This window comes from Mustela putorius, unplaced genomic scaffold (assembly GCF_011764305.1).
Source record: "Mustela putorius furo isolate JIRA1106 unplaced genomic scaffold, ASM1176430v1.1 tig00003901_pilon_pilon_pilon, whole genome shotgun sequence".
Lineage (NCBI taxonomy): Eukaryota > Metazoa > Chordata > Mammalia > Carnivora > Mustelidae > Mustela > Mustela putorius.
The window spans coordinates 15,734,205-15,740,540 of record NW_025422049.1 but is presented as its reverse complement, the minus strand read 5'-3'; the positions used below and the strand labels follow the sequence as shown (position 1 = coordinate 15,740,540).

At 40.1% G+C, this 6,336-nt stretch overlaps 1 pseudogene; it reads right to left on the bottom strand.

The window, feature by feature from the left end:
• Positions 1-4,439: 4,439 nt before the first annotated feature.
• On the bottom strand, positions 4,440-5,696 carry LOC123388542 (annotated as a pseudogene).
• Between the last annotated feature and the right edge of the window lie 640 nt (positions 5,697-6,336).

Sequence of the window (6,336 nt, the reverse complement as noted above, 5' to 3'; positions counted from 1 at the left end):
GTGATTTCTATCAAATAAATAAATAACAATTAAAAAAAAAAAGACATGCGGATGGCCAAAAAAACACTCATCACCAGGGAAATAAGAATCAAAACGACAATGAGATACACCTCACGCCTGTCAGAATGGCTGATATCAAAAAGACAAAACAAGTGTTAGTGAGGATGTGAGGAAAGTAAATCCTTGCGCACTGTTGATGGGAATGTAAATTGCTGCAGCCACTCTGCAACCTCTGTCTATTGATAAATGGATGGATAAAGAAAATGTGATCTATCTATATCTATATCTATCTATCACTTAGTACTCAGCTGTTAAAAAAAAGAAATCTTGCCATTTGTGACAACAAGGATAGACCTAGTAAGTATTATGGCTAAGTGAAATCAATCAGATAGCAAAAGAAAAATACCATATGATTTCATTTATGTGTGAAAGGTAAAAAATAAAACAAAAGGCAAACAAAAAAGAAACAAATTCATAAAAGCAAAGAACAAACCGGTGGTTACCAGAAAGTGGGGTGTTGGGGAGGTGGGTGGAATAGGTAAAGTGGATTAAGAAATGCAAACTTCCAGTTATAAAATAAGTCACAGCAGTATAAAGTACAGCATATATAGTCAATATATATACATATATACAATAGTCAGTATATATACAGAATATAGTCAATAATATTGTAATAGTTTTGTATGATGACAGGTGGTAACTACACTTATTGCAAGCACTGCACAATGTATATAAATTTAAAATCACTATGTTGTACACCTGAAACTAATATAATATTGTATGTTAGCTATACTTCAATTAAAAGTAAATAAAAAAAATTCTAAGTGTATCTTAAACTAGTAGGAAATAAAACACAAGGTTGGTTTAATAATATAAAATCACTGTTAAAAATGATTTTAAAAAATACTTTCTTCAAAAGCAATATAAAGTTTCAATGCAATCCCAACAATATTGTATGTGTGTCCATAAATAGAAAATCCCATCCTAAAATTCATATAGAATCTCAAGAGATCCCAAACAGTCAAAATAATTTTTAAAAAGACAAAGTTAGATGTCTCATACTTGATTTCAAAACTTACTACAAAGCTATGGTGATTTATCAATGTGGTACTAGAACAAGAATGAACATACAGACCAATACCATCCAATAGCTCAGAAGTAAACCTTGGGATATGTGATCAAATGATTTTTTTTTAATATTTTATTTGTTTATTTGACAGCTAGAGACAGAGCACAAGTAAGCAGAGTGGCAGGGAGATGGGGAGAGAGAGAAGCAGGCTCTCTGCTGAGAGCCTGATGCGGGGCTCGATCCCAGGACCCTGGAATCATGACCCGAGCCAAAGGCAGCCGCTTAACCAACTGAGCCACCCGGGCTCCCCTGTGATCAAATGATTTTTGACAAAGGTATCAAGACCATTTAATGGGGAAAGGATGGTCTCTTCAACTAATGGTGCTGCTAAAACTGGACATCCATATGCTGAAAAATGAAGATGAAGGTTTACCTTACACCATATACAAAAACTGAAATGTATCAAAAACTAGACTTAAGAGCTAAACCTATAAAACTCTTCGAATACATAGGGAAATAGCTTCAGGACATTGGATATGACAATGATTTCTTGGCTATAACATCAAAAGCACAGACAACAAAAGAAAAACTAGATAAATTGGATTTCACCAAATTAAAAATTTTGTGCTACAAAGTATACTAAACAGAATAAGAAAGTAACTTATGAATAGAGAGAAAATATTTGCAAATTTTATATCTGAAAAGATGTTATTATTCAGAACATATAAAAAACATCCCCAACTCAACAACAAAAAATAAGGAACCCAACTCAAAATCAGGCAAAGGAGAGGCGCCTGGGTGGTTCCATTGGTTAAATGTCTGACTCTTGGTTTCAGCTTAGGTCATGAGATTGAGCCCTGCATCAGGCTCCACACTCAGTGTGGGGTCTGCTTGAAACTCTGCCTCCCTCTCTGTCTTCCCCTCCTGCTTGTTCTCTCTCTCCTCCTTTTCTCTTATAAATAAAACAAATTTTGGGTGCTTGGGTGGCTCAGTGGGTTAAGCCTCTGCCTTCGGCTCAGGTCATGATCTCAGGGTCCTGGGTTCGAGTCCTACATCCGGCTCTCTGCTTGGCAGGGAGCCTCCTTCCTCCTCTTTCTCTCTGCCTGCCTCTCTGCCTACTTGTGATCTCTGTCTGTTAAATAAATAAATAAATAAAATCTTTAAAAAAAATAAATAAAACAGATCTTTAAAAAAAAAACAGGAAAGGAATTCAATGGGTATTTCTCTAAAGAATTTATACAGATGTCCAATAAGCACATGAAAAGATTCCCAATATCACTAATCATTAGGGAAATGTGAGCCAAATCACAATGAGATTCCACTTCACATTTATTAGAATGACTATGTAAAAGAAAAAAAAAAAAAACAGAAAATGACAAGTGTTGGCAAGGATGTGGAGAGAGTGCAACCACTGTGTACTGGTGGTGAAAATGTAAAATGGCAGCCATTGTGGAAAATAGTATAGTGGTTCCTCAAAAAAAAAAATAGTATTATTGTATGATTCCACAATTCCACTTCTATGTATATACCCCCAAAGAATTGAAAGCAAGAATCTGATCAGATATATGTACATCAATGTTCACAGCAGGCAAAATGTGGAAAGTGCTCAAGTGTCAATCAGTGGATGAATGGATAAGTAAAATGTGGTAGATACATACAATGGGATTTTTTTCAGCCTTAAAAGGGAATGAGAATTGGACACATGTTATGAAATGGATGAACCTTGAAGACATTATACTGAGTGAAATAAACAAGATACAAAAGGACAAATGCTATTTGATTCCACTTATGTGAGGTTCTTAGAATAGTCAAATTCATAGATACAGAAAGTAGGATAGTGGTTTTCAGAGGCAGGGGAGAGGAGGCAATGAAGAGTTAATTATTTAATGAATACAGGGTTTCAGTTTAGGATAATGAAAAAGTTCTGGAGTTGGATATTGGTGATGGTTACCCAGCAATGTGAATGTACTTAATGCCACTGAAATGTATACTTAAAAATGGCTAAAATGGTAAATTTTATGTTATGTATATTTTACCACAATAAAAAATTGTTTAAATGCTCCCTGTCTGCAAAAATATTTCCCAGCCTGCCACATTTACATTGGCTCCAGCCCAATTTCCCACTGCCCGTGATTAGGCAGACTTCCTCCAAATCCCCTACTTTTGGCTCAAGTCAGTTAAATCGCCATGACACCAAGCCACTGGAAATAATTTCTTTGTAGGGATAAGTTTCCCAGAAATTGGAAAGTCCCTGGGTGATGCCACCATGAATCAGACAAAGCTCTGTACTTTTTCTTCAGGCCAAAGAATTCCTGAATGTCCCCTGACAACTCTCCCCTCCTCCTTACATTTATTTTGTTCCCCATGAAAATACTTATTACCATTTTGGGGGGATTATGAATATATTTCTGGATTAAGGTGCTCACAAGAATGACACACTAGCACTGTTCTTCTGATGTGATAAAGAATATATACATCTGACGCATATTGTGGCAGGAAACGGGGTTATGGGCTCTCAGAGCTGATACCAAGTATCTGCTGAAGACATCTCCATTCACCAGAGAGGATGTCTTCTCAGATTCTGGCATCTCTGCCCTCGCTTCCAGTCAGGTCTCCATGACTTGCCCAGACTTCTTCATTACAGCATCAGTTGACCCTCTTTTTTCTTGCCACTTTGGACTCCTTCAAGACCTAGGTCAACAACCTCATGTCTAACTCGTCCAGACAGCCTCTAGAATTGTACAGCACATCCCTTTGCTGCTGCACTATCCTGCCCCCCTCAGAGGCATGGTTGGGATTTGGGGATTGTGGGGGGAATAACATCCCATCATCAAAGCAAACAGCAGGGGTATAATGGCAAATGACCCTTGGACATATACCTCATAACCTTACTGAATACCTGCTTTCTCCCTCAGTGATACATAATCCCCTGGCTAGTAGACACGTATGGAATGAATTTGGAAGGGAGGCACAACGGCTACAAAGTGAATGTTGTTGACTCACTTCATACCCTCCACAAAGCAGGAAGTTAGTTCCTGAAACCTGGAACTTGATCTCCATCCTGGCTGGCTCTCCCCTGCCTTTGAATGGTGTCACCATTCAATAGGCCTCCACTTGTTGGGTCCTGAATTCGTTGTTTCAAAAGAGAGATAGGATGGCCGAGGGAGAGGAGGATGAGAGATTGGGGTAGGTTTGGGAAGTACTGTATGGATAACAGCCTGTAAAACCAAATGAAAACAATACAAACGTGCAGAAACCAGATTCAGTACTAGAATTTATGCAGAGACAGTAGCTGAAGAAACTACATGCCAATAATATAACACACAACCCAGGGGGAGAACTCAAGGCCACGTCGGCAGAGGTCACCTGGTTAGCCTAAGAGCCTTTCAATGGACTGTTGAGTGGATGGGATCTGCTGCTTCAGGTGGGAGCCTTCTCTGATGGCGCAGGATGATCTCCAGGGGCTCAGCACCTGCAGCCGTCATCACCAACTCAGAGATGGCTCCGTTGGGGAGTTTGGTGGTGCTTTGAAGGTGCTTGTAATTGCATGACTGCTGGACAAGGTCCAGTGGTTTCTTGGTGAGGTGGGTGTCTGTTGGGGGTAGGCCTTCGGATTTAGAGCAGCCTCAGTCACGTCTGCAATGGCACGGGTCTCACCATCCCTCAGGGAGTACAGCTGAGGTCAGAGCCAGAGCTCATACCTCTGCCAACAAGAAGCAGGGCAGGACCTGAGGAATGGAAATGGTGGGGCGCATACTTTTTATGATTTATGTGGCATTTTAGAATGTCCATACCACTTTCTGGCACAAATTCTTATATTTGATGTGAACCAACAACATGATGAAGCTGAATATTTTTAGCCCATTTTACAGATGAGAAAACAGGCTCACGGAGGTGGAACTGCTAAGCAGTGGAACTGGGACTTCTTCAACTGCAGACCTCTTTCCTGTGAGTCCTCCCAACTTGACTCTTTCAGGAGCCTGGGTCAATCCACATATTCAGAAATGAGTTAATCAGATTCTCCCTGAACCTGCTTCTCCTCCTGTGATTCCCATCTCAGTGGATGGCACTGACCTTCAGTCCAAGACAGAAATCCTGGAGTCATCACTGATGCCTTTCACTCTCTCACCAGCCCCTCAGAGACCATCTGCCACCAAGTCTGTGGATTCTATCTCCCAAATATTTTGTTAAGTATATTCACTTCTCTCTATCCTCACTGCCACCTGTCTAGCTCATCTCTCATCTGGATTCCTGCAGTAGCTTCCAAAGTTATTTCTTTCCCTCCGGTCTTTCCTGTTGACAATCCAGTCTCTGGATCTAGAGCAATCTTTCTAAAACCAAGTCCAATCATGATTCATCCAGGGGTTCTGTTCATTTTTGTTGTTGCTAGTGAAGCCTTGTTTTAAAAATGGAATATTTAAATAAAACCTAATAAAGGATGGATAAAAGCAAATGTGTCTTATTTAAGTGAGGGTCAAAGGCTGGATCCCTGAATATTCTGTTTCTTATCTTCCATGAGGCACCAAGGGTTCTGCAGAACAGGGAATAACAACCACTCATGCCACAAGTTAAACTTCTTAGCATGGCTTAAGAAGCAAATCATGATTAGGCCTGTGTTTACCTCCATGGCGCCATTCCTCACTCCTGCTACCCTTCCCTTCTGTATTAGTCAGGATAGGCTATGTTATGTTGTGATAACAAACTAACCCCAAATCTTAGTGATATACAATAACAAAAGTTTATTTCTCGCTCAGCTCCTTGCCAGTTGCAAGTCAGCAGAAACTTGGTGCCACTTCATCTTCATTCACAGACAAAGATTCATGGAGTCTCCATCATCTGGACCACTGCCTATCACCATGGCAGAGGAAGAAAAGCCCAGTGGCTCTTACTCTGGCTGTGAAATGATCATACTGGAAATGACAGGCATCACTGCTGTTCACAATTCATTGACCATCCTTGGGTGCAAGGAGGGGGCAGGATTTGCTATCTTACAATGGACTCAGAACAATGGGGTGACTGAGAACTGGAATAATTAGCAAAAATGGCTACTGTCTACCATACCTTTCTCTCCTCATTTTAAGCCACAGTGAACTACCTGTAAGTTCTTGGAATGTTCTTTTCGAGTCTCACCCACCTAATCCTTCTGGTAAGCTTCTACTTGATCTTCTACTTTCAGTTCAACCAGTATGCTTCTGCAGAACCTTTCTTCTATCTTATCCACTTCTGTTTCTCCTTTCCTGGACCAGGTCAAGTGACCTTCTGTTGTG